Below are 14,092 nucleotides of genomic sequence, written 5' to 3'. Positions count from 1 at the left end.
AAAGCAGACAGCGGTCGAGGAGTCTCCGAGAGGTTATGAAGACACAGACGGTCAGCACGACCTCACTGCGACGCCAGGACATCCCGACATTCTGATAGTGACCGTCTAATAGTAGAGATCTTCATCTCATAATGCCTTCAGTTGGAGACAGAACTCAGACAGAGGATCAGGAGACACACATGAGCCCTGTGTAGGGTACATCACCTTCACTATACTTTTAACTTCACAGTCACAACTTACAGACTCATTTGAGCTCTGTGTTCATAGCTGATCTGGAATCAGCAGGTGTGTGCAGCATCTGTGTTCTCCTCATCTGTGGATGTGTTGATCAGTAACAGAGGGAATGCGGAGGCTGCTAGTGTTGCTCTGCAGCTGATCTGGGATCAGCAGTGAAGAACAGACTGGTCTTTCATCAGTCCTGCTGCACACACAGACCCTCACATTCAGCTCTAATTGGACGGCCATGTTGGATCTGTTCAGATAAACGAGTCCCCGAGAGACGAGTGTGTGTTCTGCAGGATGGAGAGCTGCGCTGCATTATAATGCTGTTTCATGAGCAGCTCTCAGTGTTGACGGAGGACAGGCTCCTGTGTACAACATACACACACACACACACCAATTACAGGAGTTTCCTGAGCGAGTCACTGTTTCTGCTGTACACCCGTGGGACTGAGCATCAGCTGATGGAGATCTGAACACCAGCACACACTGCACGAGCACACGCAGATGCACGCACACACACACACACAGACACACACACACACAGACACACGTGTTTAAGCGTGAAACATTCACATTCACACACACGTGTGTGGTTTAACACATCACTGGTTTAAGTCTCGGCTGGGTCAGTTGGTGTTTCAGTGTGGAGTTTGCATGTTCTCCCCGTGTTGGTGTGGGTTTCCTCCGGGTGCTCCGGTTTCCCCCACAGTCCAAACACATGCGCTATAGGGGAACTGATCAACTAAATTGGACGTACTATATTAGTGTGTGTGTGTGTGTGTGAATGAGTGTTTGTGTGTGTGTGTGTGGGTGTTTCCCAGGACTGGGTTGCGGCTGGGAGGGCATCCACTGTGTAAAACATATGCTGGAATAGTTGGTGGTTCATTTTGCTGTGGCAACCCCTAATGAATAAGGGACTAAGCTGAAGGAAAATGCATGAATGAATGAATGAATGCATTAGATGAGCGTGAACCTCGGCTCAGTTGGTGTTTCTGTGTGGAGTTTGCATGTTCTCCCTGTGTTGGCGTGGGTTTCCTCCAGGTGCTCTGGTTTCCCCCACAGTCCAAACACATGTGGTACAGGTGAATTGGGTAGGCTAAACTGTCCGTAGTGTATGAGTGTGTGTGTGTGAATGTGTGTGTGGATGTTTCCCAGAGATGGGTGGCGGTTCATTCCGCTGTGGCGACCCCAGATTAATAAAGGGACTAAGCCGACAAGAAAATGAATGTTCTAACTGAAATTGCACTGTAATCATGTTTTAGTTATTATATTCTCACAATAAATCCACACGTATTTGACATTTTACAAGACTCACAAATAATCAACAAGAGAAAATCCTGATGAGCTGAAATAGCTGGAGACCTGACATCGCGTTTGAGCACGCAACATGGACGGAGAGACAGATGAAGGATTATTTAAACACAGACACAATCATGTAGTGAGATCAACCATGAAACAACTGATATTAGAAATGATAAGCAGAAAATGCTGAACTTCAACTTAAAACCTCTGCATATTTGAGTGTGTGACAGTTGAAGAGAGTAGTGTGTGTGTGTGTGTTTCCAGAAGGAGCTCAGATGAGCAGCTTTATCGATCCTTCAGCTAAAGCTCTCTGAGATCTGATTTCCAGCACACACAGAGGAGAGAGTTCAGCACTCGCTCAATGAAGACGCTCAGAGAAAAACAGACTCTCCTGAACAACACTCACTCCCTGCCACTGAACGTCAACTTATTTCTTTTGATTTTCTTTAAATAGCAGCAGATCAACACACAAATCATTAAAAGAAGACCTACTCTGCCCCTTTTCACAAGATGTAAAATGGATCTCTGATGTGTCTAGAGTGTGTGTGTGCTTGAGTTTGAGCAGAGAATAGCCCACAGATATTTGTGATCCTAATTGTGGCATTTTGGTCACTGTCGCTTTAAATGCAAATGGGATGGTGCTGTTTTCAGAAGAGGGTGGAGCTACAGACACCTGTGTGTCAGATGTAAAACAGCAGTGTGTGTGTTGTGAGTGCTGGTCAGGTGTGCGTGTGTGCTTCAGTGTGCGTGTGTGCTTCAGTGTGAGTGTGTGCTTGATGCTTCTGTCAGTCTATGTGGCTCCTGTCGCTGTTCATCTACAACTCCACATCTATAATCCTCTTAGTCTATGCTGACATTATCTTCAGCAGCTCAAACACTCTAATGGCTAATGGACAGACGGCTGCTTCTCACTCAGGGCTGCTGGACATGCTAATGAGATGGAGACATGTGCACTAGTGGGCGGGGCTTCCCCCCTCTGATGACACGTACAAAGGGAGAATGTCAATCAAAGTGTTTCTGCATCAAGTCTGATAATAAACAATACAGTTAATTCAGAGGCTGGAGATATTAAATATTTGTAAGAATAAAGTATGGTGTGTTCTTTGAAAGAGCGTACTTGCTATTATATTGTCATTCTGGCATTATATACACTCAAATAAATGAGGACTGCTGATGATTTGTTTACCATTCAGTCCGCTTAAATTTGTACACCATTATAGTTAACTTAAGCGTTTTCTGCTGGGACAACACAAAGGAACTGAGTTGGTCCAACTACCTGGTTAGGGGATTTGTAGCTTCCAGCATGCTTTGCTTGGGACTGAATTAAGAGAAAGAAATGTTGACATTAAAAGTAATCTTAGGTGTTAAAAGGTTATTGCACACTAATTCTGAAATTTTGGTCCATAATTTTTGCACATTAAAAAATAAATTTGACCTCACATTGTGTCAATCGTACTGACACACAGCCTCTGAAACCTTTGTCCATTATAAAAAAAATACATAACTTTTTTTTAAATTATAATAAATAGAAAAAAATGTATATGTATATATATATTTTTTTTATTAAATCGGGTATGTTTTTTTGTTTTGTTTTGTTTTTTATATTTTTTGCATCCAGAAAAGCATTTGAGAGGTGTTTTGACAGTTCAGAGCCACCGTGCAAGCAGACAGCAAAACACAAAATGTCGTCATTTGAGCTACAGATAACTTTATGAAAAACAGTGCATAATATAAGACAGAATGTGGCGGACAGTTGAGAAACCATGATGGATTCTGTCACTGTCACACCTCTCCCCTGCTGCTGTTTGGTGTGTGTGTGTGTGTGTCCATACATTCAGACATAATGGCCTCATGGTCCGCTTTAGTCCATTGCTCTGATACGTCAAAGTGGCCATCATCTATTATAATGTCTAGGTACTGCCAGTCTCTGTTCAGGATTTGTTTACAAACATAAACGTGTGAACAATCACAAGCAATGGATTAAAACTCCACTGATTTCCAGAAATAAACTCTGCATTTGAGAATAATCCAGCACAGCTCTTTAATAGGGAGATCTCTCCTTCCTCTCTGTAGGCTGGTATTGGATGAAAACAGTAGGTAGCCTATTCCTCTGGCTTTTTCCACTTTAGGGATGAGAGAGGAGAACAGCATCTCTGCTTAAACTGAGTCCAAAATGTTTAGCTTTTTTTATTTTTATTTATTGATTAATATGCATCGAACTCGGACATGTGCAGGGTTTGTTTATTTTTCACATATGAATATGAAAAAAACGCATGAGAAAATTTCAGACTTCATTGTGCAAAGACCTTAAGACTTGTTAGAGTCTGACCTGTTAGCCAGCACTCACTTTTGGGAATAACTTATCCAGAATATTTTTTATGCAGCAGATGCCCTTCCAGCTGCAACCCAGTACTGGGAAACAACCATACACACTAATACACTACAATTTAGTTGATCAGTTCCCCTATAGCGCATGTGTTTAGACTGTGGGGGAAACCGGAGCACCCAGAGGAAACCCACACCAACACGGGGAGAACATGCAAACTCCACACAGAAACACCAACTGACCCAGCCGAGGCTCAAACCAGCGACCTTCTTGCTGTGAAGGGACAGTGCTAACCACTGAGCCACTGTGGCAACCTCAACACATAACAGCCTATTATTATTATTATTAATAGACATACATAATATGATCAAACATGATGTTATCAGGCTTTAAAAATACAAATGTGTTTTCCTTTTATTTGATAAACTCATGTTGGATTAACTCAACTGCATTTAATTGTGTAAATCGAGTGTTTTTAGTTGGTGCTTAACAAATTTTTTGATGGAATTCCTGCCTTCAATTAAGTTAAGCTAATACAATGAGTTATTTTTGAGTGTAATACGTGTCCTAAAATGACAAAAATATCATAACAATAAATTCTGAAATTTCTAGAGCTCTCGCATTTCATCTGCAATATCTTCATTAGTGTTCTGAGGATGAACGAAGCTGGCAGAGGATTGATTATGAGCAATATTCATTTGTGGGTGAACTAACCCTTTCAGCATCCATCAGTAGCGCTTCTCTTTATGTGTTTCACTGGCGCGTCCGGTCAGGCTTATTGCCCTGGGCTAATGGACAGCAGTAATTCCTCATTTGTAATAATATCAAGAAGCGATTACACACATGGTGAAGAAGAGCCCGTCAACAATAGAGGCCATCAATCTCCTGCAGCCTGTGTGTGTCATCCTCCAGCGCTCTGTGTGTTATTCCTACATGAAGACACACAATAGAGCATCAGCGCAGTACAGCTCATCATGTGAGCGCTCCATCAGACCTGTGTGTGTGTGTGTGTGTGTGTGTGTGTGTGTGTGTGTGTGTGTGTGTGTGAAGACGCTGTGTTTGACTGCAGAGCGCATGGGTTTCCATCATGCAGAACACAGTGAAGTGTGTGTTTGTAGAGCTCTGAGTAAACAGCGTCTCCTACAGAAAAACACACACACACACACACACACTTCAAAGTGTGTTTATTCAGCATCAAACACCCGCAGGTCAGACGTGATGCGCTTCTGCTCTACATCTGTGTGTGTGTGAGTGCACATGTGAGTGTCTGTGCCTAATTCTTAGCGTGTGTTTGTAAGTGAGCGTGCATATGTGTGTGTATGAGTGTGCATGTGAGTAAGTGTGTGTGTGCAAATCTGAGCTTTACTATCAACACTATCGGAATAAACAGAGGAGTGTGTTCTAAATGATTCCTCTGTGATCTCTGCAGCTGTGTGTCTGATCTATTGAGCTCCAAAACACACACACACACACACACACACACACACACACACACACACACAGCTATTTACTACAGTCACACAGCCTGTTTTCAGCTCATATTGGCTGCAGGCGACACATTTACTTCAATACTGTAGTAAACATGCATCATTAACACTCGTCCTCCCACACACACACACACACACACACACACACACAGAGGGGGATTTCTGGGCTTGGCTCCTGCATCTAATTGTGTTTATCAGTCAGAAAGCTCTGCGGCGTCTGGTGTTGAAGAGAGAAGTTAAACAGTGAATGAAGGAGGAGGATCAGAAGACAGAGCGAGCTCTTGGGCGCCAGATCCAGCAGTATTAGACCAAGCGAGCTCTTGGGCGCCAGATCCAGCAGTATAAGACCGAGGGAGCTCTTGGATGCCAGATCCAGCAGTATTAGACCAAGCGAGCTCTTGGGCGCCAGATCCAGCAGTATTAGACCGAGGGAGCTCTTGGATGCCAGATCCAGCAGTATTAGACCAAGCGAGCTCTTGGGCGCCAGATCCAGCAGTATTAGACCCAGGGAGCTCTTGGATGCCAGATCCAGCAGTATTAGACCAAGCAGTATTAGACCGAGGGAGCTCTTGGATGCCAGATCCAGCAGTATTAGACCAAGCGAGCTCTCGGGCGCCAGATCCAGCAGTATTAGACTAAGCTAGCTCTCGGGCGCCAGATCCAGCAGTATTAGACCGAGCTAGCTCTCGGGCGCCAGATCCAGCAGTATTAGACCAAGCGAGCTCTTGGGCGCCAGATCCAGCAGTATTAGACCGAGGGAGCTCTTGGATGCCAGATCCAGCAGTATTAGACCAAGCGAGCTCTTGGGCGCCAGATCCAGCAGTATTAGACCGAGGGAGCTCTTGGATGCCAGATCCAGCAGTATTAGACCAAGCAGTATTAGACCGAGGGAGCTCTTGGATGCCAGATCCAGCAGTATTAGACCAAGCAAGCTCTTGGGCGCCAGATCCAGCAGTATTAGACCGAGGGAGCTCTTGAATGCCAGATCCAGCAGTATTAGACCAAGCAGTATTAGACCGAGGGAGCTCTTGGATGCCAGATCCAGCAGTATTAGACCAAGCGAGCTCTCGGGCGCCAGATCCAGCAGTATTAGACTAAGCTAGCTCTCGGGCGCCAGATCCAGCAGTATTAGACTAAGCTAGCTCTCAGGCGCCAGATCCAGCAGAATTAGACTGAGCTAGCTCTCAGGCGCCAGATCCAGCAGTATTAGACCGAGCAAACTCTCGGGTGCCAGATCCAGCAGTATTAGACTGAGCAAACTCTCGGGTGCCAGATCCAGCAGTATTCAGCTAGCTCTTGAGCACTAGATTCAGCAGAGCAAGCAAGCTCTCGGGCGCCAGTTCTAGTAGTATTAGACTGAGTGAGCTCTTGGATGCCAGATCCAGCAATATTAGACTGAGCGAGCTCTCGGATGCCAGATCCAGCAATATTAGAGCGAGAGAGCTCTCGGATGCCAGATCCAGCAGTATTAGACCGAACGAGCTCTCGGGCACCAGATCCAGCAGTATTAGACCGAGCGAGCTCTCGGGCGCCAGATCCAGCAGTATTAGATCGAGCGAGCTCTCGGGCGCCAGACCGAGCGAGATCTTAGGCGCCAGATTCAGCAGTATTAGGCTAGCTCGAGCACTAGATTCAGCAGAGTGAGCAAGCTCTCGGGTGCCAGATGCAGCAGTATTATGCTGTGTTCACACCAGACACGGCCCACGGGAATGAATCACACTATTTGGGAGTAAATAAACGCATGAACATTTTGAGTTTACTCACTTCATTTGTACATCAAATTACAAATCACAATAGTTGCAGGTTCACATCAAATGCAGGGCTTCTGCCTACCCTGTAGTTTCGTTGCTAATAGTTCAAATGGATGTTATTGAGAGAGTAGCTGTGCTTTATGAAGGCTGATAAACAGAGTAGACTGGTCTGGCGCCGTGTCAGAGTCCACTCGATCTTCCAGAGGTGCAGCAGCTGAGAGTTCATCAGCTCCTCCTGAAACTGTGCTGGATGATGGAGGATTTCAGCGGTGCTTCAGCCTGAGCTCAGCCCAGTGTGATGAGCTGTTGTCCGGTGTCAACAGGAGAGTTTCCCCTCGGGACACCAACAACCGGTGCTACATCATAATCACGCCCCTATAAGAGCAAGCTCCTGGTTGGATAATGTTGCACGAATGTCTGCTGATGTTCAGATATTCTAATTTGAGTGATTGGCATGATACACGTGTCAAACGCACACAACACTCAACTCATGCCGAGCTCTCAGGTGCCAGATCCAGTGGAACTACACTTCACATCTACATCTCTGTTTAATATGTTCACAGTCTCAGTTTAGTTTGTATCTTCTGATTGTGTGTGTGTGTGTGTGTGTGTGTGTGAGAGAGAGTGAGTGTCTCTTTGTGTGTGTGTGTGTGAAAGAGAGTGACTTTCTAAGTATGTGTGTCTCTCTCTATGTCTGTGTGTGTGTGTAAAATCTATAGTGTGCAGTCTGAAACTCATGTGGGAGTGCTGTATTGATCTCAGTTCTGCTCCAGCTTCCTGTCAGAGGAAACTCCTGACCCTTAATGGAGCTGCAGGACAGAAGATCCACACACACACACACACACACACACACACACACACACACACACACACACACACACCCATATTCAAAACAAATGCGTTTCTAAAGCTCCATTGGCGCTGTATTTAATGACTGCGGTGGAAGCACGTGTGTGTGTGTGTGTGTGTGTGTGTGTGTGTGTGTGTGTGTGTGTGTGTGTGTGTGGACTGAAGACAGTGAAATAATCTGAGGGTAAGAGTGGAATATAGATGTGATCTGGTTTATTACTAATATAAACATCTGAATCTTCTTCTGAGAGTGAAGTACTCTGTGCAACACTCATCATTAGATTACAGTCACTCTATGGATTACATGAGTACATCAGCACACACAGTTATCCGTGAGTTTCAATTTTAGTGTTTATATTTTTATTTTCTTTGTTTTATAGTGTTGTCTGTTGGTTTTCACTAGCGCTGTAAAAATAACGCGTTAACGCATGCGATTAATTTGAAATAATTAACACGTAAAAAAAAATGAACGCAATTAACGCATTATTATTTTTTTTTTCCTGTTGTGGCCAGGGGCAGACCCGGCAGTTTCCCGCTGTTTCGACGTACTTTTTGGGCCGGGCTGATCATCTTCTTACGATCAGATTGGCCCATAAAACAATTAGCAGACTCTCATGTTTTTCTGCCTCAGTGATTGACGGTGCTGTGAGCTGTCTGTCACGCTCTGAAAGTGAGATGTTTCTTTTCCGGACAAAGCAGCCGTGTGACATAATCTGCAGCCCATTGGTTCTTTTCTTTATTGACATTGGGCTGACCCAATCACAAACTTCCATGTTAGGCTCTGTGTAACGTTGGTGTGTATTCCTCAAAATAGCCGGGAGTCCCGCCTGTTTCTTACGCGCCGGTCCACCCTGCGGGAGAGCAGGCTTTTGCGTCTGTCTGCACTCTGCAGCGGGGCACAGATCAATATACTCCTGTCTATTCTATCTAGTTACCTACCTGTCAATATAAATATACTTTCTTAAACTTTTAATCTGCTGTTTAATGCTGTTTTAATCTTTTAATGCTGTTTCCTTAACCTGCAAGTCTTTATTTTACAAATTATAGAGAATGTCTGCTTAGTACGCTCTACGAGGGGTCATTCATGTATTTTAAGATGCACTCGTTCAGAAGACAAGCGCATGAGATATCATGACACAGTGTTTTTGATCGTCAGCATGATGTAGGCTTATAGTGACAATAATATTTATACAATATGGTTATTATAATGATATTTATACAAGACCAAACTAGTGTGCAACTTAAGCAACTTTTTTTACATTTAGTTTTGTAGTTCTGCCCAAACAAATATTTGTTGCATTTTTTAATTGTTTAAGTTCATTTGATTGACAATGTAAAAGCTGTTAGCTACATTTGATGTTTCATTGTTGAGTTAAACATTTGTTTAGGCTCTCTGATACATTGCTTTTATTATTTATCTTTATTAATCAACATTAACTGTGTGCGTCAGCAGGCAGTTTTTGTTATGTTCATTATTTATTAGGCTCCCTCAAAACACACAGGCACCCACATTTCCAGTGTGGATAATAATTTTATTTTAATAATAAATAAAAAAAAAGAGTTTTTTTAATTTGTCAACTCTCGTTATTTCCTATATATGGCTTTTGTGCTTTTATAGAATGGGAGTTGATAAACCTATCCAAGGGCATGCACAGATTTTCAATACTTTATTACTATTATTATAATTTTCCATATCTGCAATGCCTGTATTTTGGCATTTTTTTTGCAGACCACTTAGAATCCAACATGGAAATCAATGTTTTCTCTATTGGCATTGATTGTTTTGAAATTGAAATGTCATTAACATGCCTGTGTTTTTATTTCTGTAATAAATATGGCTGTCAAGCCAGGATCTTGATGGTTTATTGTGGGTATGTTGTTTACATGAAGAAATCTGTGTTACAAGTTTAACAAATTATATTTTGAATTTAAACAGTATTTGTCTTGCGTTTACATAAATTTTACACTCGAATAGCCAAAATTACAAGTTTCAGTCTTTTAAATGTGATTAATCGCGATTATTTTTTTTTAAAGTGCGATTAATTAGTTAATTTTTTTTAATCGATTGACAGCACTAGTTTTCACATAAAGGTAATCTAAATGTGATCCAAACGCATCTACAGAAATTGCATTCATTATATATTTTATCATGTGATGTGATCGCTGCGAACTGAACCCATGAGCTTACCATTTTATTTATGAACTCTTAGATCTACTACAGTCAGTAAATCACACTCTTACTTTGTGTTTGCATGCATGCGTTTGGTTGAAGATTTTCTCCCAGAGCTGATATGATTGTGTTGATATGATTGTGATGACGTGCGGTTTGAGATGTGTGTTAGATCTGCACAGAGGCATCAGGAGCCGGCTCTGTTATCGGCTCTTTCCAGCAGGGTAAAGCAGAGCCTGATAGAAGAGCCGGCGTTTCTCTGTTAGCAGAGGAGAAATAAAGCACGCCTCATCAGCCACGGCTTTAATTACCGGCTGAATGTGAAGGGCAGACGCGCGGCGGGTCGCCAGATCAGTCCTCACGGCCTGTGAGAGGGCAACCGCACTCATCAAGTAATTACACGCAGAAACGAGTAACTCGCTAAACCCACACGAGCGCTGGAGAGAGCAAACACAATAACAAAGCCAGGTGAAGCACTGCTGTCCGAGAAGGCCTTCGTTTAGTCAAACTACTGCGACTAACACAAATGAGCACAGAAGATCATCACCTGTTCATTCACTAAACCAGCACTTCATAGTATACACTTACAGTCCTGATGTAGAGAATGACCAAACCACTGAATACTGGACTTATCTTCAGCTTCTGTCTTCTATTTCTATATCATCAAGCGATATACATTTACCGGCCACTTTATTAGGTACACCTCTCCAACTGCTTGTTAATGCAAATTTATAATCAGCCAATCACATGGCAGCAGCTCATGCATTCAGGCATGTAGACATGGTCGAGACGACCTGCTGCAGCTCAAAGTGAGCATCATAATGGGGAAGAAAGGGGATTTAAGAGACTTTGAACGTGGCATGGTTGTTGATGCCAGACAGGCTGCTCTGAGTATTTCAGAAACTGCTGATCTACTGGGATTTTCACGCACAACCATCTCTAGGGTTTACAGAGAATGCTCCGACAAAGAGGAAATATCCAGTGAGCGGCAGTTCTGTGGGCGCAAATGCCTTGTTGATGCCAGAGGTCAGAGGAGAATGGCCAGACTGATTCGAGCCATCGTGTCAACGCCACAGCCTACCTGAGTATTGTTGCTGACCATGTCTATCCCTTTATAAGCACAGTGTCTTTATGAGCACCTGTGGAAGGATCCATTATGTTTCTTTGATTAAAAACTGATTTTTAAAGTAGTGGTATTCTTTCTGACTCCCCCTGTATAATCGCAGAAAAACTAACTGTGGCAATGTCTGGTATTTCCAATATGGTGCAGCCCTGCTGCAGATGCAAGTGACAGTAAGAGGTAATGTGGCAAGACAAGTGTGTTTTTAACAAGTGTGTCATCATTCACAGGGCGTCCATCTTAATCAGACACAAATCTCTTTAAAGTTTGTGAAAAAACTTTTAAATAAAAATATATATAGTGTGTGTGTGTGAGGACTCGCACTGCTGAAGATAATGAGCTGTGGGTCTGTCGGAGAGGTCAGATTAAGCTGGATCTGGGCTTCACACCTCATAAATTAAACTCCTTCATCAGGGCGTGCACACACACACACACACACACACACACACACACACACACACACACACACACACACACACACACACACACACACACACACACACACACACAACACACACACACACAACACACACACACATTCATGTGAAGTCAAAGGCTGGAGATGGAAAATTCACATATTCCCAGTTCAGTTTTTAGTGGTTTCACAGTAAAACATCCAGATCAGATCAAACTACTGGACACAATTCATTATAAAGGAGGATTCACACTGCTAAACATGTTTCTGTCTTGTTTCTAGGCCAAATATGTACAAATTCCTGAATCAAGAAGCATTTTAAATCAAGTGGATATTTTCACACCCTTCAGGATTTTACGACTGTCACAAAATATTGTGTGTGTTCTCTTCTTTTTTTAATTGCTGCACATGTTGGACAGCCGGGACACTGCTCAAATTCCAGCTCCGCCACTGAGCATCATATGCATAGTTTTACATTTCAAAAGCATTGTACTGGGCAATATAGTGTGCTGCTCACCCACCGGTGTGCAAAGCCTTAAGCTGTTAATACACACTTCTCATCAGGTGTGTGTGTGTGACCTGCATCACGTGACAATATCACAACACACATTTAAAGACTAGACCACATGAGTTTATCACTCACTAAACTCCCCTTCTCTCTCTCTCTCTCTCTAACAAAAAGAAATGACACAAAATAAGCTGCACATTTTGCAAAATCTCGCCACATAATCATTTTAGCCACAAAAAAAATCTGATTTCTTTCTTTTCTGCTAAATCCTGGAGAGACTGATGTCTGTCCCTAAACAAATGCAATAATCTGCCAGATGTGTCAGTAAGTAAATTAATGTTATTTCAAACATAGACATGATTATTTTCTCTATTATAATGTTTCTATGTTCCTTCTGAAAGCCACCTGTGGAGAACATCATGGATAAACCGCTGATGATCAACCGCTGTTTGTTTACCTTCCAGCTCTGCTTTAGTTGCGTGGCGCGTGTGCACGTGAAGCAGCAGCACAAACACGTTATGTACACCTCCACATGTGAAAGTGTTCCTCCAAATGTTTTCATCTAAGTTGTTCACAATATTTATCCATCACGGAGTTTATAATGTAGTCAGATGTGTAAACCTTTAGCTGCGGTTTAGCTTCTGCCTTTGGATGTCTCTGGGACAGCAGCTGCATCAATGCTAAAGCTTTAAATTAAAGTGAACCCATCAACAAACGCCGACTCCTTCAGTGTGTGCAAACACAAGCGCAGCCGTTTAATAGCTGTTAATGATGGCAGAATTTACCAGTATTGTGGAATGGATGTGAATGGTCTTTTCTGGAAAATTCCGGAATGTCCGTGCCTGTGTGAACAGCACTTTCTTGAATTCACTGGTAAAGTCGTTCCAGATGTTTTCTGGATATTTAACAGCATCACTGTGTGAAAAAGGCTTATGTCTATATCTCAGAGCACATCAATACAACCCCTGCAGGTAGGAACCCACTCCTTCGAGTATGTCCCCAACTTCAAATATCGAGGATCATGGCTGACAGACAGCAACGAGACCAGGGAAGAAATAACAGAGGGGTTGAAGGCGGGAAGCAAAGCATATTTCAGCATGCAGCACCTCATTAAATCCTGTTTGCTGAGCAGAGCGAGTAAAAAGAGGCTATGCCATACAGTATTGTGACCAGTGGTAATGTGTGCCAGCGAAACGTGGGCATTAACAGCTCAGGATGAACTGCTTCTCAATACATGGAAGAGAAATTTCATGAGGAGTAATGCAGAAGTGGCAGACCTGTATGGTGAGACAAGCCTGCTCACAGAAATCAAGAGGATCACTTAGAGATTGCCCAAACAGAGAGCGGTTAAGAAAGTGCAAAGCCGGAAGAAAGGAGATGGCCTGGAAGAGGTGGTTAGATAACGTAAAAGAAGTGCATGCTTGGAGAAATCGAGCATTGTATCAGGAAGGCTGAAGGGGAGTGGTTGAAGAGGCTCTACAAGGGCCGAAGTGCCACTGCAAGAAGAATTAACAGTGACTGCTCCTCCACTGCAGAAGCTGATCACTGCAGTCTTACAGATGCACGGCTGTGTGTGTCGTCATATTAACATAATCAGACTATTTTGGATATGTGTGATGTTTTGAGCGAGAGGTGGGGCTTACAGGGGTCGTGACTTCCAGCTGTGCCTGATGATGATCACTCCTGACTCAAATGGCTTGTTCACACACACACACACACACACACACACACACACACACACTGTAATTAACTCTGCTAATTACAGACGCTCTGCTCCAATCAGACGGGTCGCCACACACCTGACCTGACCGTCTGCTTCCTGTGTGGTGTCAGGAAGTGACATTAGCTCTGACCTGAACTCCTCCGACTGACCGGATCAGAACAGCACATTTACAGCACACAATGGGAAATGTGCGTGAAACAGAATTTAAAACACATTATG

At 43.3% G+C, this 14,092-nt stretch overlaps 2 protein-coding genes across 53 annotated transcripts in view; one reads left to right on the top strand and one right to left on the bottom strand.

Moving 5' to 3' along the window:
• nrxn2b (neurexin 2b) overlaps positions 1-14,092 on the bottom strand; it is a 479,676-nt gene that overhangs the window by 111,798 nt on the left and 353,786 nt on the right. The window lies entirely within an intron of this gene.
• alpk1 (alpha kinase 1) overlaps positions 1-14,092 on the top strand; it is an 859,869-nt gene that overhangs the window by 638,887 nt on the left and 206,890 nt on the right. The window lies entirely within an intron of this gene.

The sequence above is a fragment of the Danio rerio genome, chromosome 7, assembly GCF_052040795.2.
Source record: "Danio rerio strain M-AB ecotype USA chromosome 7, GRCz13ab, whole genome shotgun sequence".
Classification (NCBI taxonomy): Eukaryota; Metazoa; Chordata; class Actinopteri; order Cypriniformes; family Danionidae; genus Danio; species Danio rerio.
This window is presented reverse-complemented; position numbering and strand designations above follow the sequence as displayed.